This window comes from Leucopleurus acutus, assembly GCF_964270905.1.
Source record: "Leucopleurus acutus genome assembly, chromosome: 9".
NCBI lineage: Eukaryota > Metazoa > Chordata > Mammalia > Artiodactyla > Delphinidae > Leucopleurus > Leucopleurus acutus.
The window spans coordinates 43,591,266-43,619,068 of record NC_139144.1 but is presented as its reverse complement, the minus strand read 5'-3'; the positions used below and the strand labels follow the sequence as shown (position 1 = coordinate 43,619,068).

General features: G+C 37.3%; 1 long non-coding RNA gene and 1 pseudogene across 2 annotated transcripts in view; one reads left to right on the top strand and one right to left on the bottom strand.

The window, feature by feature from the left end:
- Positions 1-27,803, bottom strand: part of LOC309966498 — a 511,042-nt gene that overhangs the window by 452,777 nt on the left and 30,462 nt on the right. The gene's annotated exons all lie outside the window — the stretch shown is intronic.
- On the top strand, positions 19,807-20,714 carry LOC309966256 (taste receptor type 2 member 2-like; annotated as a pseudogene). The gene has a single exon. The product of its transcript is annotated as a taste receptor type 2 member 2-like (transcript).

Here is a 27,803-nt window from a genome sequence, read left to right as displayed (position 1 = left end):
AGGGGTTCTCTGGACAGAGCGTGGTGACCAAGCCCACACACAGGGGAGACTACTCGTGCAAAGATATGAAGGAGGAAAATAGGCTGGAATGGACCTATTGTGAGACGTCTCACAACAACCAAACGTTGTGAGACTTTTGGTGGAATAATATTTTGAAATATTATTCCATCTTCTTTCTCTTTCTTCCAATATTTTGTCTTTTATCTGCTTAGATTTTTAGTACATAGTCTGCTCTGTGTTCATTGCCTCCAGGAGAATTCTGAGACAGAAAGCTGGAATATATTGAGAAACTTCCAGCTTTTGCTTTAATTGCACAAATTCACAGGAGAATTTAATGGATAAATATCACTTGTGGATACCGTGATACCCTTGAACTTCTGTATTCCATGCAAAAAATACTCCACGTGAGCAGGGAGTAGAAAAAGGAGGGTGATACTTTGTGCACAGAGAACATGAGTTAGAGAATGGAGGGCCATGCTCTCTGTCATTGTCCCAAAGGCGAGGCTGGACCAGAGAAGCAAATATTTCTTGACTCATTATTATTTTTGTATTAACAATTTTCTTTGTCTTGCCAAATCACAAAATTATTGCAATTAGAGAGACATCCTGTTTTGCAGGAGATGGCTGTCTTGTTTGATGTGATTATTATAGACTTTCTATTTCGCTCTCAAAAAATGCCATGGTTTGGGTGATAAATTATAGAGTCACTCTAATTATCATCAATGCATATCGAATGTATGCTCTTCTTTGTGTTCTTCCACTCTTCCTTCTCCACCTTTCTCATTTTCAAAAGAATTTGAAGCATTCTTGTAAATAAATATAAGACAACATGAAAAGATAAGTATATTGAGTTATAAAGATAGAAAATAAAACAAAACCAAGAATAATGTGAACACACACAGTGACTAATATAAGGTTTCATGTATCTAAGCTATGAACATGTATTTACCTTTAAAATTAGCAACAGGATTCATAGTAACAGCGAGATGAAAACATCAATAGCTCAGTGCAAAACACCAACAGGAAATATTTGAGGGCCCAAAGCAAGCTAATCTGAATGAAAAATTTTTGAGTCAGAGTTTATCAGTTTTCTCATTGATGCCTGCTGTAAACCATGCATGAAACTGAAGTATTGGGGTGAACAAGACCAGGTTCTAGACCTCATGAAACTTACATTCTATTAGAGGAAACATAATTAACGGGTAAAATCAATAATTTTATTCTATTTAACTATAAAGGAAGTAAAACTGCTGCTAGTTTTAGATAGAGGTATCAGAAGGCAAATTTTTTTGGATCCAAGAATAAAATATGAGGAAGATAATGTGGCCTCAATATCCTTTAAACAAAGTAACACTCTCTCTGAGAACTAAAGACTCAATCAATAATTAAGCAATCTGTAATTTAAAACCATATTCATTAGACTTACATGTTTATAATGAACACCTAAAAACGTTTTTCTGATTCTCCAGTTTGATTTTACATTTTATTCATTTTTGCTTTTTTATTCATTTTTCCTTTAAGAAAATATAGCTTTTCTAGAAAGCTATATTTTAAGGTTGAAGTAACAGATATTTAAACTAGAAAACTGAATGTATGAAGAAAAAATTTATTGTACATCCTTCCAAATTTTTTTCCGTGTGACTGATTACTTACATTTAGTTCAGCGAAGCTACTATTCCTGTGCTTTGTAGCAACTTTTTTATTTTTATATTATTATTTTAGTTTTAATAGAAGAAACTGTATATCATCATTTTAATGGTTACATACTCCTGTATCATTGCATGAGTCGTATGGATGTAGTGTTTGATTTAAAAATACTCTATCATTATTTCGGTTAAGAACTACTTCAAGTTTTTATAATTTAATGGTTGTGCTTAGTCCTTAGCGTGAAGAAATTTAAAAGTATTATACTGTACTGTGTTTGAAATGACATAAGATGTTATTACAAGCAGAAAACCCTACTAAGTCATTGGCCAGTATATTTGGAAATGAAATTTCTAACTATTTGCAAATAAGGATATTAAGCATTAAAATTATTTTGGGCTAAAATTTTTTACTCAGATTTTAATCTAGACATGTTCAAGAATAATGCACACTAATTAATAGTAAAAAAAAGTTATTATACATTGCTTACTAAATATGCACACAAAATTCCAACATGTTTGACATTTTGGTGTTTGTTGATAGTGTAAACAACAACTTATTTATTCTATTGTTTATTCTAGAAGTTATAAAAAGGCATGATTATTCAAATTCTAAGATATACTTTACGTTGAATCATATATTTGTTATATGTATTAAATGCATTTTCTGTCTTTTTATCTCTTTATCTTTTTAAAGTATAGTAGCCAATGGTTATACAATATGTCACAAGGTGAGCAGAGAATGGCACCTAAATATTTTTCTGTAGCTGGAAAAACTTCCTTTGGGGAAAATTTTACAGACAGATCCTGCCTCCTTAGATAGGGACAGTGCTTTGTCTTTCAGGCAAATGCTCTTTTATTCTGCAGTGGATTCCTTTGGTAGGGCCTTTAATTAGGAGTTATTACTTCCTCATTGTTCCTAGTGAATCATAATGCAGTGAAAGAGCCCAAAGCAGATGTTTCAGACCAAGAAACACATGTTAAATCAGTGCAATGACAGGCCATATCCTGAAAACAATCATTTTTCTCCTGGGAGATAATCTTAGCTGTGTATTTTGCTCAAAGCCTATCAGGGATCATTTTCCCTCCAGCCCAGCAGACTAGAGGAAAGATTGTAACCAGGAAAGGACTGAACTTTGAATAGAACAGCACACAATGTGGGCTGGACTGTTTGTAGTGAATTAGTTTTATGTGTGTGTATTTGTGTGTGTGTGTGTGTATGTGTGTATACACAATAAGCCAAACTTAGATAAATGTATCATCAAATACTTTGATAGTCTTCACCGGTGCACAGGACTGGACTCTTCCTTGTGGTGAAAGCACCCACCTAAAGGGAAAGGGTATGTTTTCACTGTCAAGAAAACCAGGAAGGATTTAAGAGTAGGATAGGAAATGAGAAAGGCCTTAGCATTGGGAGGTGAGAAGCTGCTGTCTCCTTAGAGCATAGGTAGTTGGGCCCAGACTGTAAGGTGAGAAAATGCCTGAAGCATTCAGTAATGGATGAACTGGCTTCTCTCTTGTAGAGAATGGCCAAGAGCTAGGCCTGCTTCGGAACGACTTGTTAAAAGACTTACTGAGGTATATTAAAAATTTTACGAGTTTGAGCAAAAATTGATTGGATTCAGGCAGTGCCAAACCGGCAGTGGTTAGGAGTGCTCAATGGGTAAGAGCTCTGGGAGAAATTCTTATGGAGAAAAGGGGGAAGCAAAGCAAGAAAATTATTGATTGGCAATCGCTTAAAGCCTAAGCTGTGTGTGATTGGTTGTCCTTGGGTTTTGATTTTGTAATCTTGAGGCATTTACAGGCTTCGATTTTTGGTTTGCTTACATCGGCTGCCATGACATTTGAGCTGCCTCAGTCTAATAACCTCTTTGTTTAATGAGTTTAACAGACTCTAATGCAAATTGCAAGTTGCCCTAGAAGTTATGCCTTTATTTTAATTCAACACTTCAACAAATTCTAAATGTTAAAAGTCACAGCCTATTCTCAGTTGTACTGTGTGAAGTAAGAGCACACAGTGTCTTCCCTGTACCAAGGCCTGAGAAAGCATCAGCGGTGTCCCCATAGAAGGATAGCTGTGAATCTTGGATACACATGAGACAATAGCCTGGAAAACTTAAAAAGCTAGGAAGAAGCTTAGAGCTAACTTTACTAGTTGGACTAGTGGGGTTTAGTGCTACAGTATAATATAAATAAATATCACCGTATTTTGTAATTGTAGACTAGAGTGGCCATGTACATAAGGGTTCCAAGTATTCTAATAGTGCACTTTCACACCATTTATTAAAAATTCTTACCAAGAAACTATTCAGAGAAGTTGTTCAAATTGGTGCCCCCATTTTACAGATAAGAAAACAGAGACTTGGAAAATTGAAGTTACTTGTCAAGGATATACCACAAGCAAACAACATAAAGAGCTCTCAAATCCATGAATTTTGGGCCATAAATTCCATATCCATTCTACAATAAATCAGTCATCTTCATATTCTACCTACATCTCTGTATACTTCCTTGCAGTTTTATTGAAATACTCCATATATTTCTTGATTTTTATCATTCATTTTTTCACCAGAATTGTGACCTACGTGTCAGCTCTCCTGCTGTCCTCTAGCTCCTTTATCCGTAGAACCCAGGTCTCAGCTCTTGTTCAAACCTCCTTTCCTAAAGAATGCAGAGGCTTCAAGCCTGTACATCAAGCCAAAGATTTTTTTCTTAATAGTCTCACCCAGGGGTCAAAAGAGGGGGCCTGTATTGCAAATTTCATAATAAATAACTCAGAAGTTCTTATTCATCCTTTTGAATGCTCCAGCCCTTTTCAGTTTCCTGTCAAAGACTCAGCCTGGCACACTCTTCCTCTTTCTAGTTTCCTTTTGGAAGGCAAGTTCCTCTCTCGGTAGCAAAAATCCCCTTTCCTAAAAGCTTGAAAGCCAGGCAGGGCAGGCTTACTAAGGCTCAGTTTGAACCCTAGTAGCTTTACCAACTCTTGTCCTTCACAAAGAACAAAGAGAAGCTCTCTCTTCAAGGGGTCTTCTCACCAACAGTTAGAGAGTGAAGTGCTTCCTACATGTGAATGGGAATTATCTCCCTGTGGGAAGATAACCATTGTTCAAGATGAAGGGAGAAAATAAGAGAAAGAGGTGGTGTGAGGAGATGGTTCTTTTGTGTCTGGAAACTTGTGGAAACTTGGAGGAGTATGAGCTCTGCAGCACTCCCCTGGAGATGGGGCTTTGTGTCTTCGTTTGCTCAAGATGCTCTAACAAAATACCATAGACTTGGTGGCTTCAACAACAAACATGTGTTTCTGACAGTTCTGGAGCCTGAGAAGTCCATGATCAAGGTACCAGCAGATTCAGTGTCTGGTGAGGGCTTTCATCCAGGTTTGGAGAGGGACTTCTTCTTAATGTGTCCTAACGTGGCAAAGAGAGAGAAAGCAAACTCTGCTATCTCTTCCTTTAAGGGCATTAATCCTCTAATGAGGACCCCAGCTTCATGGCCTAATCTAGACCTAACTACCTCCCAAAGGCCCCACCTTCTAAACCACCACGATGGGGGTAGGATTTCAACATAAGAAATTGAGGCACAAACATTTAGTGCGCAATAGCCTTTAACCCCAACTACCCCTTACCTCTCTCCACAGGAGGTCTGTGTGGACAAGAAGAGACCAAAGAAGGAAGAGGGGAAGGAGGAATCCTGAGGTAATCGCTCAAATGTCTCTCCACAGATTGCTCAAACAGGATAAGACATGCAAGACAATATACAAGGAATAAGTTGTTTCCCTCAGAAAACAATGCTCTGTAAGATTAAATATTTAGCGCATATCACATGATTTTTGCTCAGCTTTTTATTTTTTAACATCTTTATTGCAGTATAATTGCTTTACAATGGTGTGTTAGTTTCTGCTTTATAACAAAGTGAATCAGTTATACATATACATATATCCCCATATCTCTTCCCTCTTGCGTCTCCCTCCCTCCCACTCTCCCTATCCCACCCCTCTAGGTGGTCACAAACCCTAATCTCCCTGTGCTATGCGGCTGCTTCCCACTAGCTATCTACCTTACGTTTGGTAGTGTATATATGTCTATGCCTACTCTCGCTTTGTCACAGCTCACCTTTCCCCCTCCCCATACCCTCAAGTCCATTCTCTAGTAGGTCTGTGTCTTTATTCCTGTCTTACCCCTAGGTTCTTCATGACATTTTTTTTTCTTAAATTCCATATATATGTGTTAGCATACAGTATTTGTCTTTCTCTTTCTGACTTATTTCACTCTGTATGAAAGACTCTAGGTCCATCTACCTCACTACAAATAACTCAATTTCGTTTCTTTTTATGGCTGACTAATATTCCATTGTATATATGTGCCACATCTTCTTTATCCATTCATCCAATGATGGACACTTAGGTTGTTTCCATCTCTGGGTATTGTAAATAGAGCTGCAATGAATATTTTGGTACATGACTGTTTTTGAATTACGGTTTTCTCAGGGTATATGCCCAGTAGTGGGATTGCTGGGTCATATGGTAGTTCTATTTGTAGTTTTTTAAGGAACCTCCATACTGTTCTCCATAGTGGCTGTACCAATTTATATTCCCACCAGCAGTGCAAGAGTGTTCCCTTTTCTCCACACCCTCTCCAGCATTTACTGTTTCTAGATTATTTGATAAGGGCCATTCTGACTGGTGTGAGGTGATATCTCATTGTAGTTTTGATTTGCATTTCTCTAATGATTAATGATATTGAGCATTCTTTCATGTGTTTGTTGGCAGTCTGTATATCTTTTTTGGAGAAACGTCTGTTTTGGTCTTCTGCCTATTTTTGGATTGGGTTGTTTGATTTTTTGTTATTGAGCTGCATGAGCTGCTTGTAAATTTTGGAAATTAATCCTTTGTCAGTTGCTTCATTTGCAAATATTTTCTCCCATTCTGAGGGTTGTCTTTTGGTCTTGTTTATGGTTTCCTTTGCTGTGCAAAAGCTTTGAAGTTTCATTAGGTCCCATTTGTTTATTTTTGTTTTTATTTCCATTGCTCTAGGAGGTGGGTCAAAAAGGATCTTGCTGTGATTTATGTCATAGAGTGTTCTGCCTATGTTTTCCTCTAAGAGTTTCTGGCCTTACATTTAGGTCTTTAATCCATTTTGAGTTTATTTTTGTGTATGGTGTTAGGGAGTGATCTAATCTCATACTTTTACATGTACCTGTCCAGTTTACCCAGCACCACTTATTGAAGAGGCTGTCCTTTCTCCACTGTACATTTCTGCCTCCTTTATCAAAGATAAGGTGACCATATGTGTGTGGGTATATCTCTGGGCTTTCTATCCTGTTCCATTGATCTATCTTTCTGTTTTTGTGCCAGTACCATACTGTCTTGATTACAGTAGCTTTGTAGTATAGTCTGAATTTAGGGAGCCTGATTCCTCCAGCTCCGTTTTTCATTCTCAACATTGCTTTGGCTATTTGGGGTCTTTTGTGTTTCCATACAAATTGTGAAATTTTTTGTTCTAGTTCTATGAAAAATGCCAGTGGTAGTTTGATAGGGATTGCATTGAATCTGTACATTGCTTTGGGTAGTAGAGTCATTTTCACAATGTTGATTCGTCCAATCCAAGAACATGATATATCTCTCCATCTATTTGTATCATCTTTAATTTCTTTCATCAGTGTCTTATAATTTTCTGCATACAGGTCTTTTGTCTCCTTAGGTAGGTTTATTCCTACATATTTTATTGTTTTTGTTACAGTGGTAAATGGGAGTGTTTTCTTGATTTCACTTTCAGATTTTTCATCATTAGTGTATAGGAATGCCAGAGATTTCTGTGCATTAATTTTGTATCCTGCTACTTTACCATATTCATTGATTAACTCTAGTAGTTTTCTGGTAGCATCTTTAGGATTCTCTACGTATAGTATCAAGTCATCTGCTAACAGTGACAGCTTTACTTCTTCTTTTCTGATTTCGATTCCTTTTATTTCCTTTTCTTCTCTGATTGCTATGGCTAAAACTTCCAAAACTATGTTGAATAATAGTGGTGAGAGTGGGCAACCTTGTCTTGTTCCTGATCTTAGTGGAAATGGTTTCACTTTTTCACCATTGAGGATGATGTTCACTGTGGGTTTGTCATATGTGGCCTTTATTATGTTGAGCAAAGTTCCCTCTATGCCTACTTTTGCAGAGTTTTTATCATAAATGGGTGTTGAATTTTGTCAAAAGCTTCCTCTGAATCTCTTGAGATGACCGTATGGTTTTTCTCCCTCAATTTGTTAATATGGTGTATCACGTTGATTGATTTGCATATATTGAAGAATCCTTGCATTCCTGGAATAAACCTCACTTGATCATGGTGTATGATCCTTTTAATGTTATGTTGGATTCTGTTTGCTACTATTTTGTTAAGGATTTTTGCATCTATGTTCATCAGTGATATTGGCCTGTAGTTTTCTTTCTTTGTAACATTTTTGTCTGGTTTTGGTATCAGGGTGATGGTGGCCTCATAGAATGAGTTTGGGAGTGTTCCTCCCTCTGCTATATTTTGGAAGAGTTTGAGAAGGATAGGTGTTACCTCTTCTCTAAATGTTTGATAGAATTCGCCTGTGAAGCCATCTGGTCCTGGGGTTTTGTTTGTTGGAAGATTTTCAATCACAGTTTCAATTTCAGTGCTTGTGATTGGTCTGTTCATATTTTCTATTTCTTCCTGATTCAGTCTTGGCAGGTTGTGCATTTCTAAGAATTTGTCCATTTCTTCCAGGTTGTCCATTTTATTGGCATAGAGTTGCTTGTAGTAATCTCTCATGATCTTTTGTATTTCTGCAGTGTCAGTTGTTACTTCTTTTTCATTTCTAATTCTATTGATTTGAGTCTTCTCCCTTTTTTTCTTGAGGAGTCTGTTTTGTTTATCTTCTCTAAGAACCAGCTTTTAGTTTTATTGATCTTTGCTATTGTTTCCTTCATTTCTTTTTCATTTATTTCTGATCTGATCTTTATGATTTCCTTCCTTCTGCTAACTTCGGGTTTTCTTTCTTCTTCTTTCTCTAATCGCTTTAGGTGCAAGGTTGGGTTGTTTATTTGAGATGTTTCCTGTTTCTTAAGGTAAGATTGTACTGCTATAGACTTCCCTCTTAGAACTGCTTTTGCTGCATCCTATAGGTTTTGGGTCATTGTGTCTCCATTGTCATTTGTTTCTAGGTATTCTTTTATTTCCTCTTTGATTTCTTCAGTGATCACTTCGTTATTAAGTGTTCTATTGTTTACCCTCCATGTGTTTGTATTTTTTATAGATTTCTTCCTGTAATTGATATCTAGTCTCATAGCATTGTGGTTGGAAAAGATACTTGATACACTTTCAATTTTCTTAAATTTACCAAGGCTTGATTTGTGACCCAAGTTATGATCTATCCTGGAGAATATTCCATGAGCACTTGAGAAGAATGTGTATTCTGTTGTTTTTCAATGGAATGTCCTATAAATATCAATTAAGTCCATCTTGTTTAATGTATCATTTAAAGCTTGAGTTTCCTTATTTATTTTCATTTTGGATGATCTGTCCATTGGTTTAAGTGGGGTGTTAAAGTCCCCTACTATGAGTGTGTTAATGTCGATTTCCCCTTTTATGGCTGTTAGTATTTGCCTTATATATTGAGGTGCTACTATGTTGGGTGCATAAATATTTATAATTGTTATATCTTCTTCTTGGATCAATCCCTTGATCATTATGTAGTGTCCTTCTTTGTCTCTTGTAATAGTCTATTTTAAAGTCTATTTTGTCTTATATGAGAATTTCTACTCCAGCTTTCTTTTGATTTCCATTTGCATGGAATATCTTTTTCCATCCCCTCACTTTCAGTCTGTATGTGTCCCTAGGTCTGAAGTGGGTCTCTTGTAGACAGCATATATAGGGTCTTGTTTTTGTATCCATTCAGCCAGTCTGTGTCTTTTGGTGGGAGCATTTAATCCATTTACATTTAAGGTAATTATCGATATGTGTGCTCCTATTCCCATTTTGTTAATTGTTTTGGGTTTGTTATTGTATGTCTTTTCCTTCTCTTGTGTTTCTTGCCTAGAGAAGTTCCTTTAGCAGTTGTTGTAAAGCTGGTTTGGTGGTGCTGAATTCTCTTAGCTTTTCCTTGTCTGTAAAGGTTTTAATTTCTCTATCAAATCTGAATGAGATCCTTGCTGGGTAGAGTAATCTTGGTTGTAGGTTTTTCTCCTTCATCCCTTTAAATATGTCCTGCCACTCCCTTCTGGCTTGCAGAGTTTCTGCTGAAAGATCAGGGGTTAACCTTATGCGTTTTCCTTTGTGTGTTACTTGTTGTTTTTCCCTTGCTGCTTTTAATATTTTTTCTTTGTATTTAATTTTTGACAGTTTGATTAATATGTGTCTTGGCGTGTTTCTCCTTGGATTTATCCTGTATGGGACTCTCTGTGCTTCCTGGACTTGATTAACTATTTTCTTTCCCATATTAGGGAAGTTTTCAACTATAATCTCTTCAAATATTTTCTCAGACCCTTTCTTTTTCTCTTCTTCTTCTGGGACCCCGATAATTTGAATGTTGGTGCGTTTAATGTTGTCCCAGAGGTCTCTGAGACTGTCCTCAGTTCTTTTCATTCTTTTTTCTTTATTCTGCTCTGCAGTAGTTATTTCCATTATTTTATCTTCCAGGTCACTTATCTGTTCTTCTGCCTCAGTTATTCTGCTATTGATCCCTTCTAGAATATTTTTAATATCATTTATTGTGTTGTTTATCACTGTTTGTTTGCTCTTTAGTTCTTCTAGGTCCTTCTTAAATGTTTCCTGCATTTTCTCTATTTTATTTCCAGGATTTTGGATCATCTTTCCTATCATTATTCTTTATTCTTTTTCAGGTAGACTGCCTATTTTCTCTTCATTTGTTAGGTCTGGTGGGTTTTTATCCTGCTGCTTCCTGTGCTGTGTGTTTTTCTGTCTTCTCATTGTGCTTATCTTACTGTGTTTGGGGTCTCCTTTTCTCAAGCTGCAGGTTCATAGTTCCTGCTGTTTTTGTTGTCTGTCCCCAGTGGCTAAGGTTGTTTCAGTGGATTGTGTAGGCTTCCTGGTGGAGGGGACAAGTGCCTGTGTTCTGGTGGATAAAGCTGGATCTTGTCTTTCTGGTGGGAAGATCCACATCTGATGGTGTTTTTTGGGGTGTCTCTGGCCTTATTATGATTTTAGGCAGCCTCTCTGCTAATGGGTAGGGTTGTGTACCTGTCTTGCTGGTTGTTTGGCATAGGGTGTCCAGCCATGTAGCTTGCTGGTCGTTGAGTGAAGCTGGGTGTTGGTGTTGAGATGGAGATCTCTGGGAGATTTTTGCTGTTTGATATTATGTGGAGCTGGGAGGTCTCTTCTGGACCAGTGTCCTAAAGTTGGCTCTCCCACGTCAGAGGCACAGCACTGACTGCTGGCTGCCACACCAAGAGCCTTTCATCCACACGGCTTTCGCGCCGCCCTAGTCTCGGATCTCCCGCCCCTGCTCCTCAGGCCGGGTCCCCATGGGAGGTCGCTTCTTTTTAGTTTTTTATGCATTTAAAATTAACTTTGTAATGAATTAGTTAGTTAATTCTAGGACCTGGCATGTAGTAAATATTCGATCGTGTAAATTAATATCAGTCGAACTGTGCTTTTGAGAGCAAAGATAGTTTTTATTTTATCTGTGCTTGAGCCAAGTTCTTGAAAACCGCAACTTCAAGTTCTTAAGTAAAAGCAGTACTTTTCAATGTAGAAAATGTAGAAATGAATGTAAGCCAAAAGAATATATATTTTTAAAACAACCCATAATCCTGCCATACAAAGATGACTAACTGTAACATTTTTGATGCAAACTTTCTTTTTGAGGGTTGGGAAGGGAAATTTAAAGGGATTTAAACAGAGAAAGAAACGTATCTCCCCAGAGGCTGATTGTGGTGATAGCATCAGGAATGAAGTTAGAAAGCCACAAAAAAAAAGGTTGTTGGACCACTTTTTCCTAAAGATTCTCCTTTTGGAGTCCTTCCTTGTAAAATTCTCAAGGGGCAGAAACAGGTTTTATGAGGCCTACAGTTTATATAATCTGGGCCCTTTTTATTTAAAAACATACAAAATTAGGCACACAAAATCAGATACAAAAGTGAGAATTATTTAGAAAGAGAAATTACAACATATTACACATTTTAAAAAGCTGGCAAATACCATAAGCATCACAAAATGCAAACAAAATGCATACTTTTATTAATAACTGCCTCACTTCTAAAATACATTTTCCTACATTTTTTGGCTGCACAGTCTTTGAGTGCCTCCTCACATAAAGCAGTACTATACCACTTTAAAAAGAGACTAGGAAGATAATTCAGTCTTTTAGCACAGTTGCTTGAAATGTTTTATTATTAATAATAATTTAGAAAAATTTCTTTCAGATTCACTGTTTACAACTAGTGCTATCATGTAAAGTTTTAGGGTTGTTGTTTCCTTTGTTTATAGGCTATAAGGCTAGGACAAATTTTTACAGACTAGCTTTTGAATATGTTTATTTTTAGACCAATTCTTTCTCCATTTCTATACTTCTAGTGTTAGATGTTGTTGGACATGTTTATAAACTAATGTGCTTCTGACTCAGGTGCTAACATCTTTGTGACATGATGTAACAGAGAAGAACAAACCAGACTCCGTATTGGATCTATTCTTTTAGGACTAACACTTGTGCTCTGTTGCCTGTGCTTAGTCATGCTGGCTCTGCACCTCTGTAAAACAATGTTGCCTATAACCTGAAATATGCATGATAGCCTATTCTCAAGGCTCTGACCTTTAAAGGTATAACACTTGTCCATTCATAGAGATAAAAAGTTGCGGAACAGAAAATACCAATTGTCTTATTGGTGTTTTACAGGAACATTGTGACCAAACCTACATGGACAACTGCAAGAGCAAAGGATTCTGGCAACAAGAACTTTGCAACAACCAGCCACACCTCCTCCCCTTTTAGTATGAGAGAAGCCTGAATTCTAACTGGGTAAGATTGTTCTTTGGGACACCTGTCTACCATCTTCTTGGTCTGCAAGCTTTCCAAATAAAGTTACTATTCCTTGCCCCAGCAACTCTATTTACTGACCTGTCATGTAGGAAGCAGTAGAAGCTTGGACCCGTAAAAATGACACCCAGCCGAATTGGTATGATGCCTGGTCAAAAGCCATTCCTGCACAGGGACAGCTAAGTCTCTAGCTACTATGTAATAATAATATGTAACTATCCAAGTAAGAGACTGTGAACCACATAAGTATATCATATTAAACTTAATCTCAATGTATCACCAACTCAACTTCCTTTTAGACAGATCTCACAAATTGCTGCGATCATTCCAGTCCCACTTAACATGAGGAAAGTACAAAGAAAACAAAGTGAAGAGAGAACAGTCTTAGCAAATTTCAGATAAAATATTTTACTTTTGCAGATATTACAAAAAATATTTGGCTATGGTCCCTTACAAGGCCTTGGCCAGTGGTAATAAGAGGCCCTGAAGCTTCTGCTTCATTAGCTTCTTGATAAATCCACCTCTGCCTGGAAAGTTGTGTTTTATTTTACCAAAAGCTGGTGTCCTGAAATTCCTCCCTCACCCAAAGTTGTTAACTCTTCATAGACATAGAGGTGTGTGGCACAAAGCATCCGTATATCTTCATGAATATTTGCTCAGCTAAGGAGATCTCTTTCCATACCAAAGATGATTTATTTCAGTATTTCAGCTTATTGGACTAGTAAATTTAATATTGGATTTAAATTATGATTACATATTTATATTATGAGGGCAAACAATAATAGTTAACTCATCTATAATAATGCTTCCCTATGTTTATACGGTATTTTTAACTTTTCAAAGTACATTTCCATAAAGCACCATGGCTATTAAGTTTTACTGTCACCAGTGAAAATCTGGATAATACATGTAAATATGTATTAGTAAAAAGACTCACCATCTCACTTATTTACATAAAACAAAATCTGCATTTACCTACACTGCAGTGATTTAATGTCTAAGCAGACACAGCAGGAACTACAACCCCTCCCCCATGTAAATATGTGTCATTCTGTATATACAAACTACCTTGATTACAAAATGAAGACTAGATAAATGGGATTAAAAACCATGGTACATGATTTTATCTTTAGAAGTATGCCATTTAAGCAATTTCAAGTATTACTTAATTAGTAATCTCTTTTATTACTTCACAGATTTAGGTATTTTATGACCTAGTTACTAATGATAAAAGTTAAAATAATGTTATTGTATTAGTTATGAAAGAAGAACAATACAATAATTAATTATAAAAATATCTGTATTTTGACGATGGATTATGACCGCAAAAATCTAAATGGTAAGAAAATATGTTTTCTGTAAAAAAAGCTAGAAAGTTTTCTTTTAAAAATGTACAAGAAATATGAAAATGAGATTTCTTATAAACAAAGACATACAATAAGTATTCTGATTTTTAAGTGAAGTTCACAATAGATCAATAATATGTTAGTTAACCAGAAAAAAACAATCAAGATACCACATTAACTGGGGGAGCAGTAAGTCCACTGTGTCACACTGTTGAACATGATAAATGTTCTGAATCTACATTATATGACACCAAAAAGCTGTTTTTTTTTGTTTTTTTATAATCAAATAGTGGACATCATTGTGTCTAGATGATTTGCTATGGAAAAAACTGATTTGTAAAGGTATTCCCTTAGAAGCCAGTCTTGTATTCATAACTAACGCCTTTTTGCGGTACGCGGGCCTCTCACTGTTGGGGCCTCTCCCGTTGCAGAGCACAGGCTCCGGATGCGCAGGCCCAGCGGCCATGGCTCACGCGCCTAGCCGCTCTGCGGCATGTGGGATCTTCCTGGACAGGGGCATGAACCCGTGTCCCCTGCATCGGCAGGCGTATTCTCAACCACTGCGCCACCAGGGAAGCCCGCGATTTACATTTTAATCTGTCTTGATACCTTTTAATACATCATCTATAGATGGAGCCCAGAGTACACTGGAAATCTGGTGAGTTCACATGCTGATACCTGCTGAACTGCATAAAGGATATCATAGGTTTAGATTCTTATTTCTCAAGCTAAATGTGATGTTAACCTTAATCCAAAATGTGATGATTAGATGCAGACCTTTGCAAAGCTACAGATGTGACAACAGGGATAATATTTAAGATGCCAACGACCATATAATTAATACAAATGATAGAGAACGAGACACTCACCATAGACTCTGCTTTCACTTTTATAGAATCCATGGTCATATTGAGTTACCTTTTTAACAGATATTCTTAAACTTCCTAGGAAAAATAGGCTCACTTTATAATTTGTCATATTTATTTTATTTTATTGGCTACTGCTAACTATTGACTGGTCATTGCATGTTAATTTGCAAGATTTACAGTGAATGGACATATACTCCTCTTCACTTAGAGACAGAACTGCTCTAGCATTAATACATAAACTCTGTCAAGAATTTCCCCCTCATTTTCCTCTACCTGTTACCAGTGATAGCCAAATGTTAGAGAATCAGAATATATGCACTTAAAAGAAGCAACACATATCTAGTCCAAATGAAAAATTCAATTCCAAAAATCCAGTATTCAAACTTTAGAATCAGCTGGTTAACCTGTTTCCTAGAATCTATGTTACATTTCCAAGGGGCAGAATCAGCAGAATGTAAGTACACATATTACTGTACACACATACACACAAATGTACTTTGCATGTAATCTTAGAAGAGGAAACATTTCTGTTATATTCACTAGTTTTTGGATGTCACAGTCATACATATACTAGGTTGATATTTTGGGTTCAGAAGAAATAATGTCTCTTAGAAGTGTTGACATTTTATATGTGGATACCTTTTAGGGTAAAGCTCAATTTACACATGCTGCTTTGAACATAATCTGTTTTTCTGTTTTTTCTCTGAGTTAGCACAGACGGCCCACATGATCACATCCATATGTAAATCAAGGAAAGTTTATGCTACTTTTTTGTTCACTGTGGATGGATTGCTTCATATGATCTTCTGAAAGGTTCGTATATCGCCAGTTCAATTCATTAGGAGTTCTTCTGAAATGTCAGTATCACTAAAATTGAGCACAGAGCTTTTTATTTTCTACAAATGTTGTCTCAAGGTAGCATCAGCTAGATCTCAGACAAGGAAAAATATTGTTTGATTAAGCTTTTGATATCTCTCATAAACAAAGGACATGAAAAAAAAAACCCAAAGGACAGAAATTGATCTTGTATCATGGACAGCCTGAACTGTCATAGTAAAGCTAAAGAAGATAAATGATGGTGTTGGAGTTTTAACTCATTGCTGATTGGTTTCTAGCTGCTATAAATCTTTCCTTTTAAGAATTTATCCTTGGAAAGATCAGGAAAATAGTAACAAATATATCATTCTCCAACAAATTGCTACCTATTTTCATTTTGAGTCCACAGTGCCTCCAGAAATATAAAGGTATAGAGGGGTCTTGTGTTGGAATAGGATCACTTTGTATGTGAAATAGATATTGAAAAAAATGGATATTGGGGAAAAAAAAACACTGAAGAAGGCACAGATGACTGTCAAAATGTCTAAACACTGTAAATGTTTACTTAAATGTATTGAAACAATTTGGTCTTCAAAATTGGCTAAATAATATCAGGCTTTCATGATTTTTTTATTGTTATTATGTGTGTTCTGAACTATGATTTGGAGTTGTATTCTTTTTATATTTCAGAATAAGAAATTGCTCAGCTATGTAGAAAGTGTGACTAAGTGTGTCTGAAGTGTATCAGTTTGTGTATATGGAGATCAAAACATATTTCTACCTTTGTCATGCATTGTCTGGTTAAATTTAGGTAAGTTATCTAACACCTCAAGACATATTTTCCTATCTCTACAATAGAGATAATTCTATCTTCTAAAAATATTGGAAAATTTTAAGAAATTAAATGAGCTTTTTGAACTCAGTATTTTGGTAAGAGTGTATTATTTAATTACACCCCACTTACTTATAAATTATTTTATAATATCTCAGTTTGGGGGAATACATTTGTTTTTATTTCCACATTTTCTGCTGTGAGCTACTTTTCCTGATTACATGCATGTTACAAGGAATGTTATACATCTGAAGGTGGGCTACAGTCCATTTCAGGATGGAGATAGAAGGCATGTGTTTTACTTTTATTAGTACACCATTCTAATTACTTCTCTCTGACTCTTGGACTATAAGCCTTTCTTCTTTGGTCTGCTTCTGTTATGTAATTTAACATTTACTCAATTGCAATGAAAAAATTAAAATGTCCCTTTCCCAAATTTGCCTCTCTTCTATTTTCTTAGATACATATATGTCATATTCAACCAGTTCAGAGCAGTTATTTACATTTTGCAGCTTTATACAATTTTCAAAAATGTTGCATCCTTAATTTCCTGTTGGTTTAAACTGCTCCATGGTACAATGAAAGCTGATTTTTAGTGATGTGGTAAGGAGATAGTGAAGTCCTCAATTACACAGTCTCTTTGAGAAACTGAGCTCTCCTCTACCTCCTCATTCACTGATTGAGACACAAATTATAATTTGCACATGGAAAGACCTTCAAAGTAGAATTATAATAAACGTTATGACTCAGCTGGGGTGGGAGAAGTTGAGAACAATTGTCTCAAAAACAGGATATTAATCCAATATATTAATCAATGGATCAAGAAATCTTATCCTGTGTCCTACATGGGACAAAGCTCATGCAAAGGCAGTTCAACTAATTCAACGTTTTGGAAGAAACTTTCAAGATTTTGGCAGAAGATGAGTGAAAATGTTGACAAAATCAAAATTGTAGGTAATTCATTTTTTCCTCTTCACTTGTTTTGCTTATGAGGAAATGTAAGATCAGAAAATTGAAATGATCTATACAAGTTCTGCCAGTTTTTACTCATTTAAACCTTGAATAAGTCACTTAGTCTTTAGGATTCCAAAATATCCTTCTCTATAAAATGGGGATTTTTGTGATGGAATCTGATTCACTTCTTCTACCAGTAAGATTTTTATGAATCCTAAGAAATTCTATACCTTTCCAGAACTGAGTTGTGTCTCATTTTCCACATAAAAATTCGTAACAATATTTACTGAATGCTTACTACTGTTTTATTTGCTGCTTGCCGCCTTAGTCCCATGACATCCAGATGCAGTCAGATATGATAACAATCCAGTTATCATATCCTTTTAAATGCCATCACTCAATAGATATAACCCAGTCGCAGAGAGGTAATTTAGGACACTAAGCTGTATACTGTACAAATCCCATTTCTTCTCTTTCACCCCAGGATCATGGCACTGGTCTAGAGTCTGGAATTGAGATGAAGCTTCTTCACCTGTACCTAGAATTGGGAATAGACCCTGGAGGCAATGGGGCAAGGCAAATACCATTCACTTGACAAAGTCATGGTTTGTAGACAAGGAAGATGGCAAGTCCAGGCACCAAAGGCAAACTGATGTACAGGTCACAAAACAAGCATTTTAGAAGAGATAGAGATGGGATAAATCTTGGATATCTGTGATGTATAGAAAATGGGTGGGAAGGTCACCTGATGGTAGCAGGGGAACGCTACACAGGTGGCACTGACATGTGCTTTCATGGGCTAGTAGGCTTTAAAAACCATGAATGGTGTGGACAGTGGGTGGCAAGTCCAGTTCTTTGCTTTTCTATTTTCTATACTTTTATAATCTTATTTCTTATTGAAAACATTTCAACTGTCTTATCGAAAATATTAACAGAATCAATATTTTCTTGCTGAGGTAAATAAAATAAGACATTTAATAGTATTAATTAGTAGTTACCATGTGTTGAGTGCTTAGTTTGACCTAGCCACCGAACTAAACAGTTTGAGCACCATATATTAGTTATGAAGTAGTAATGATTTATTTACACCTTACATGTGATGTAACTAATTTTCGGCAAGGTTATATGAACATCTCTTCGCAATAAAGGGAGGAAAATCATTTTAACGCCTATGTAATTACACCCTCTGTTTGTGGTTTGAAGTTTCTGTACCATCTGCCTTTTGAAGGGATATTCTTCAGCATGAGCAGACATGATGTAAGCATGTGGATTGAATATGCACTACTTTTATCACTGGGGTTTGCTGACCCTTAGGTCAGAATTTTACCAAGAAGACTGAAAATATGAGAGATCATTTAGGGTAATGAAGGATTATTATACCAAGTTAGGTTGCAGGGGCTTACCTGGTGGCGCAGTGGTTAAGAATCCGCCTGCCAATGCAGGGGACACGGGTTCGAGCCCTGGTCCAGGAAGATCCCACATGCCGTGGAGCAACTAAGCCCGTGTGCCACAACTACTGAGCCTGTGCTCTAGAGCCCGTGAGCCACAACTACTGAGCCTGTGTGCTACAACTACTGAAGCCCATGTGCCTAGAGCCTGTGCTCCGCAACGAAGCCTCGCAGTGAGAAGCCTGCGCACCGCAACAAAGAGTAGCCCCCGCTGCCACAATTAGAGAAAAGCCCTCACACAGCAATGAAGACCCAACTCAGGCAAAAATAAATAAATTAAATAAATTTAAAAAGAAGTTAGGTCCCAGGAAATGATTTTCAAGTCTGGTGAAAAAAATTGTCTTTTATGGGGCTGGGGTGGGGGTGGAGGATCAGGAAGGATTCATTCAAAGTGTCTTGGAATGATTATTATGAGGGAAAAAAAGAAACAGTCACATCTGAGACTGGATACTTGTGCCAATAATAAGAAATAGCTGTCTGTCCCAAGAATGTGGCATTTGTCCTTAGGAGAAAACAAAAGACAGAAAGGAAATAGTAGTAACCTAAATAAAAAATATTTACAATCAGATGTTTGGCATAATTGAGTAAGCGTGAGAACTGAATAATGCCAATATGGCAGTTTTTACTGGGATGTAATTGGAAGACTTAACCATCATTCAGATCTTTGGATTTGCATTCCCTCAGTTTCAAATTCAGGGCACCAGATTTAAACAGTACTCCCTCAGTTTTTCTTCCTTAAGGAAAAAGTCTAGTGGTAGACTCTACTTACGATCCAGAAGTTGGCAGAAGGTCAGATTTCTCAGTGCTGTATGTTTCTATCTGCAACATCATATGGAGGAGGTATTTGACACCATCCACAAGGAAAAGGTAAGATTTGTGGTAGGAAACATGGCCTCCTCTTTGTCAGCTCGTCTTCATGTTATCCTCATGTCAGCAGAATTTATCACAGGGATTACAGTAAATAGATTTCTTATAATCATCAACTGTAATGAATTGGTCGAAAGCAAAAAGCTGAACCAATGCATCTCCTTTTCATATGCATAGGGATGTCTAGATTTGGTTTGCAGATAGTGTTAATGGTAAAGTTTTTCTCATGTTCTTTCCACTCTTTTATAGAGTAAAAATTTATGGTACAGCGATGATTTTTTGGGGATGTTTTTCAGCTCTGTCAGTCTCTGGTTTGCCACCTGTCTCTCTGTATTTTACTGCCTCAAGATAACACACTTCACCCAGTACTGTTTTCTTTGGCTGAAATTCAGGATCTCAAAGTTAATGCCTTGACTGCTTCTGGGAAGCCTGCTGACCTCCGTGAGCATTGCAACTCTGTGTGTCAAGGTGGATTACCCTAAAAATGTGGATATTGATGTCCTCAGGGATGCCATGCTAAAGAGGACTAAACTCAAGACAAAGCAGATTAATGAAGTGCTTCTTGTCAGCTTGGCATTAATATTTCCTCTGGCCATATCTGTGAGGTGAACTGTTATGTTATTCATTTCTCTCCATAAACACGCTAATCGGATGCAAAATGGACCTCTTGGTTTTAGAAACGCCAGCACTGAAGCCCATATTAATACATTAAGATCAGTGATAACATTCTTTTGCTTCTTTATTTCTTATTTTGCTCCCTTCATGGCAAATATGACATTCAGTATTCCTTATGGGAGTCAGTGCTTCTTTGTGGTGAAGGACATAATGGCAGCATATATCCCTCTGGCCATTCGGTTATAATTATCTTGAGTAATTCTAAGTTCCAACAACCAATCAGGAGACTTCTCTGCCTCAGAAAGAATCAATGAAGAGGAGATCCAATGTAAAATATTTTGTACTTCCTTGTCATGGTTTCAATGGACTTGTGTTTTGTTTTTTGTTTATTTATGTGTTTTGTGTGCTCTCTCTCTCCCCTGGAAGCACTAATTTTGATGTTGGATGGATAAGATATCTCTTTTTCCAGGACTTGTGTGCTTAAAAATATTATGACAGTAACACATATAGATAACTAGTACTTGCATTGGAGTGCCAGTTGTGTTAGAAATCGGAAAAAAATACTAAGACTTCACTTGGCTGACCAAAGTAATTCTGTTATCTGTCTTCCCAGGTCATTGAGAATCTTCTGGTTTAGATGAGCAACATCACATTGATTTAGTCTAAGACTTGAAACAGTATAATAATTTGGCTATTTGATTGCACATAACTATTTTCCAAGGAGAGTCATTAGTGTAATTATTTTAAAATGCAAATTATATGTTGAAAGTGTATGTATGTCAGGGCAGTGTACTCAGATATACCGATTAAAGTCTTATTTTGCTAGATACACGGATTAAAGTCTTATTTTGCTTTTGATTTTAGTTACTAGTTCAGGTTGGTAAATGATAAGGTGCACATAGAGCTGGCATATAAATACACAATGTAGGGTCTCCATTTTTTTACGAGTTGAAGAAACATTTTTCAACCCCCTGAAGTGTGAAAGTCATACCGAAATAGGATGTGAGGGAGGTTGCTGACAATGAAGTCCCAGCAGGAAATCATTCAAATGGTGTTTTAACTTCCCTCCTACTAGGAATATTGTCTGAGGTATGGCTGCAGCAAATGACTTGAAGATCTAAAGTAAAAGCTTTGAAATCTGTTGCTAGATTTGAATTGATTCTGCTCTTTTAAAATCTTCAATTCTGTTGCTTTGGGGAAGAAAATATTTTTTGTAATATCTTACATCTCAGGATATCTGTTTGAATCTGTGAAATCCTCACTGGCTCTTAAACAAATAAAAAGCTAGGTAGTCATTTTAATTGTAAATAAATTGTAATTTAAATGGATTAAGAGTTGCCAGGGTGGGGAAAAAAAAACTAGATATGTGTGCGAATATGTGCACATGTATGTGTGAATTTTTTTACTTTACAAAATATTTCCACACACAATTCTTTATTTCATTCTCAGAACACTTTGTAAAGTAGGCAGTAGAATTATCTCAGTTTTACAGTTGAGAAATTAAGGTTTGGAGAGGTCATTATACATGCCTAAGTCCATTCAACTACAGTCAAGTGGTATAATTGGAATTCAAACCTGGTTCTTCTGTCACTAGAGTCAGTACCCTCTCTGGTTTTCTTTCCATTATTTTTTTTTAAATTAATTTATTTATTTTATTTATTTATTTTTGGCTGCGTTGGGTCTTCGTTGCTGCGCGCAGGCTTTCTCTAGTTGCAGTGAGCAGGGTCTACTCTTTTTTTTTGCGGTACGCGGGCCTCTCACTGCTGTGGCCTCTCCCGTTGCAGAGCACAGGCTCCAGACGCGCAGGCCCAGCGGCCATGGCCCACGGGCCCAGCTGCTCCGCGGCACTTGGGATCCTCGCGGACCGGGGCACGAACCCGTGTCCCCTGCATCGGCAGGCGGACTCTCAACCACTGCGCCACCAGGGAAGCCCAGGGTCTACTCTTCATTTCGGTGCATGGGCTTGTCACTGTGGTGGCTTCTGTTGCTGCAGAGCATGAGCTCTAGGCATGCGGGCTTCAGTAGTTGTGGCATGTAGGCTCAGTAGTTGTGGCTCGCAGGCTCTAGAGCACAGGCTCAGTAGTTTTGGCGCACCGGCTTAGTTGCTCCGGGGCATGTGGGATTTTCCCGGACCAGGGCTCGAACCCGTGCCCCCTGCATTGGCAGGCAGATTCTTAACCACTGCGCCACCAGAGAAGTCCCTTTCCGGTATTCTTTACAGGCAACTTTAGATTCTGAAAGTCATGACAAGAAATGACATTCAACCTATTACCTAAAACATCCTATGACATTTCTCTGTTATGTCCCTACAAAATCAATTAAAAAATATTTCACAAATGTCTGAATTATTCTGTTATTGGGTGAAATTATTTAGTATCTGTTTCATCTCATATTTGGTTTACTAACAGTCTGAAATGAGGTACACATAGGTGCTCAATTTACATTTTAGTATCCCTTGACTCTTATATGGTAGGGAAATTGCTGTACCAGTCTCCCTTGTTATAGGTCAGGTGGGACTAACCTCTCTGCTGGGAAAATGGGTATTTACTATGTTTACATCTTGAGTTTTGGCTAATTGTGTAACTGGAAACTACTCCTCAGATTATAGAACCGATTTACAAGCTTTTGCATCATCCTGGGGGAGCCCACACCCCCTGGTCTCCTAGGCCAAGCTGAAAGTCTTATTTATGCTAGTGCCTGAATTACGCAGGGAATCGTGGCAGATATTTACATGGCAAGATATGATATAATTTGGCCATTTATATCCTCTACTATGCTCATCTATTTTTTTTAATTCAAGAAATAATTTTAGTAATTTTTTTTTTTTTTTTTTTTTTTTTTTTTGCGGTACGCGGGCCTCTCACTGTTGTGGCCTCTCCCGTTGCAGAGCACAGGTTCCGGACGCGCAGGCTCAGCGGCCATGGCTCACGGGACCAGCCGCTCCGCGGCATGTGGGATCCTCCCGGACCGGGGGCGAACCCGTGTCCCCTGCATCGGCAGGCGGACTCTCAACCACTGCGCCACCAGGAAAGCCCCAGTACGCTTTTATTTTATTTTTTTATGTGGTACGCGGGCCTCTCACTGTTGTGGTTTCTTCCGTGCGGAGCACAGGTTCCGGACGCACAGGCTCAGCGGCCATGGCTCACGGACCTAGCCGCTCCGCGGGGCATGTGGGATGTGGGACGTGGGATCTTCCCGGACCGGGGCACGAACCCGTGTCTCCTGCATCAGGCAGGCAGACTCTCAACCACTGTGCCACCAGGGAAGCCCAATTTTAGTAGTTTTTAAAAAATTGTGAAGTAATACACAATCAATGTAAAAAATTGGGAAAATACAGGGGAATTACCTGGCAGTTCAGTGGTTAGGACTCCTTTCTGCCACTGCCGAGGGCCCGGGTTCCACAAGCCACGCAGTGCAGCAAAAAAAAAAAAAAAGGAAAATACAGACATATTAGAAGTGAACCAGATACAATCACAGGTAAAATTTTCATATACATTCTTTCAGGATTTGAAATATACATCATATAGACATATATAACTATATATATGTATGGGATGGGTATAATTTATTACATTATGAGGATCCTGCTGTATATATACTTTATACTACATTTGCATTTAAATTACATGTGAGAAATTTGCATATTTTAACAGCTTAAAAATGTTTTATTTTATGGTTGTAACTTTGTTTTTAACCACTTTTCTATAATTAACCAGTATCTCCATTAACAAAAAGAACTATAGAGTTGAAAATAATGTTTACATTATTGAACAAAAAAAGGAAGGTGAAATAAAAGTTTACAATTAAAAAAAGGAGAATCTTTTATTATTAATAGTATTTATACATAAATAAGCAAATTGGTACTAATGCCTTGAAAAATTCTGGCATGGGAATCTCTTGGCATGAGGCCTGTTGGCATGGGAACCTTTTGTAATGATGCTATGGGCTGGGAATTCCTTGGAATGGGTTTCAGGCTAGGAATTCCTTGGAATGGGGCTGTGGCATAGCAAGCATTCTAAGATTTCATAAAGTCTGTATAAAAAGGCATCAATGCCTTTAAAATGTATTTCAGTAGTTAAGTAATTTTCTATTCCAGAATTGCCTTTTTTGTGTATATTATTTCAGGGATCCTCACAACCCTGATAGAGGATATTATCATCTGTGTTAAAGATGAAGAAATTTACACTTCAAGAGACAATAGAATTGGTCTGGAATTATCTAGACCTGAGTCTCGCCTTCTAAATCTAAATTCCATATTTTTTTTCCTAAACTTAATTGTGCATCAAAGTCACCTGGGAAACATTTTATAATTGTAGATTCCCAGGCTTATCCTCGACATGCTGAATATAGTCTCTGGAGATAGAGCCCAAGATTCTGGATAATAAACCACCCCGGGAAATTCTGATACAACTTTTTATGGACCAAGGTTTGTGACTCACTGCATCACAGTATATTAATACTACTAATTGGAGCCTAAGAAATATATTCATTTCGAACTAAAGTCTTTGTTAGGAGAAATTTTAATGGCATTTAAATAATATTATTTTCCATTACAAAACATTCAAGTTATAACTCACCCTAACAGAACCAGGCTTGGATTAGCTCACCTAAGAATTTGCAAAGACTGATAGGTCATCTTTTCTAGGGTAATGTAACTGTCGACCAATTATTTATCTTTTTTTTTTTTAATAATAACGCTATGATGTAGGGGTTTTTTAAAATTAATTTATTTGTTTTTTTATTTATGGCTATGTTGGGTCTTCGTTTCTGTGCGAGGGCTTTCTGTAGTTGTGGCAAGCGGGGACCACTCTTCATCGCGGTGCGCGGGTCTCTCACTATCGCGGCCTCTCTTGTTGCGGAGCACAGGCTCCAGACGCGCAGGCTCAGTAATTGTGGCTCACGCGCCCAGTTGCTCCGCAGCATGTGGGATCTTCCCAGACCAGGGCTCGAACCCGTGTCCTCTGCACTGGGAGGCACATTCTCAACCACTGCGCCACCAGGGAAGACCAAGTTATTTATCTTTTATGGCGAAATAGCCCTGTGACCAATTAGTCGTGTGGCGAAACTGCTTGAGGTAAAGAGGTTTACGGCAGAAATACAGCACTCGACTTTTTCAGGACTCAGGTTAGACAAGGAATTCCCATAGATTCCACAAAGACTTTTCATGTCACTGGGAGTTTGAAATCTGCAAATAGGAGTTTGGCTTATTTTCCCAATGTGTTCTTGATAATTTTGTATCCAGGAAGACTTTGTTATGGGTGGATGAGATCTTTTACTGTAGAGGACCACATATACACTTATTCAGTAAATAAGTAAATACTGAGAGGTAAGAATGTTCATGTTTCCAGTTCTTGGGCACGTCACAGCTGATTCAAACCTAAAAATGAATTTGAGGACGTCTGTATTTATTCTGTCTCTTCTGGCTTCTCCCTCAATAGACACAGCTTTCTCTTCTTCTTATCAACACTACAGAATTTATATTTAATTCATTAGTAAAAAGTTTTAGTTTTAGCCATTGGAGTTAAGTTACTACAGAGAAAACTTTTACTAGTTAAGCCCCAAAATCTTGTGCCTCTTCTGTGTGACACTGCTTAAATAGTAAATCTTCTGAAAATTAAAAGCTTCCTTCCCACATAAACACATATCTATCCAAACTTCTAAAAGAATAAGAATTACAAAGTTTTATTAAGAACTCCTTCCATTTTGTAAGGCAAGCTTCCTGGATTTTACTGAGGGGATAGATAGGGAAATTACCAGTAAGTTTCACACAAGTAATCTCAGGATGAAGAGACATATGCAGTTTTTCTATGATTGGGGTTATGAATGTGCCACTCACACTACTAGTGACACCAAATGTTGATTTGTTATCAAAAGGTGGTATTCTGATTGTAGCAGGGATTAACTGTGGATTAGTTACTTGACCCCTGATCCATGGAGTAAAGAGAGGAGGTCATTTTCAATAAGGGGGTGCCTTCTGAAAAATAAACTCTGCATGTTTGACTTGGATGGGATGAATCTCAGTATGAGAGCCAGTAAGGGGTGGAATGAGAAAAAGGCCAATGGGAAATAAAGGTGTATCATATCAACGTTGCAATTTTTTTTCTAGGGCTCTTCTCTGTGTCACAGATTCCTCAGAACAGAGGATCCCTGACACATGAAAAATGATACCCAAATTATATACTTCTGGTTGAGGGGAATGAGTCATTAATGGAATCCTTCTTGTGACACTGTCTAAGAGCCCATTCTATATATAAAAGACGAATGAAAGAAAATATTTAAATGTTATAACTCTGGAAAATTTTAACAAGAGTTGCCATACACCATCCACTGAGCACAAAGTATTACATGCTTAAAGTACATAACTCGGGTTATATCAATAACTGCTCTTACACTATTATGCCAAATATTGTTCTCCAGTTTCTCTAGGGGTATATGTTTTCACAGAAATGATAAAGACAATGGAAATACTACTCTATGGAAAATTATGAGAATTGGAGAGGATGGAGGTTTACGGACCCAGTTTTCTATGCTATGATTCTTTCAAATGTAAGTTTGCATTTTCAGACACCCTTAGTTTGTGCAATCTGTTTTAATACATAATTTTAAAAGTTGCTAAGTCTATGCTTATGTCTCTTTTTAAAAAAATCTTACTTCCCCATTATGGTCCACTATAGTTTTTTCAATACGTAGTTTCACAGAAGTAAACATTTTTTCCTTTAAATCATCTTAAAATCATTAATAGATTCTGGTTTTGCTTTTTATTTATTTTTACTATTATTATTATTTTGGCCGCACTGTGTGGCTTGCGGGATCTTAGTTCCCCAACCAGGGATTGAACCCACACCCTCGGCAGTGAAAGCATGATGTCCTAACCACTGGACCGTCAGGGAATTCCTGGTTTTGCTTTTTAAATGTACACTAAGTTTTCTAAAAATTTTCTATACCTCTATCAGTGTTGACAAGTGTTCTAACATGCACTGCAGTGTGTTAAAGTTTCTCTGATTTCAGTCATAAAATCACATAAAGAAAAAGCAGATAAAAAAAGTTTTAGAATCTGTACTAGCAGTTCCCTCAGTAACCTCTAAAGCAGAGGTTCTCAAATTTGAATTTGAACATCAGAATCGCCTGGAGGGTGTGTTAAAACAGATTGCTGCACCCCATCTCCAGAGTTTCCGACTCAATAGGTTTTTGGGTAGGGCCTGAGAATTAGTATTTCTAACACATTCTCAAATGATACTCATGCTAGTGGTCTCGGGACCCTACCTTGTGAACCACTGATTTAGAGTTATTGTACTGCAGAGGCTGAAAACCAGGCCTCTGAGGCCAGATGGGGTGGATTTTCATTCTGGCCCCATTGCTTATTAGCTCTATAACCTTGAACAAGTCACTAGACTCTTTCCTTC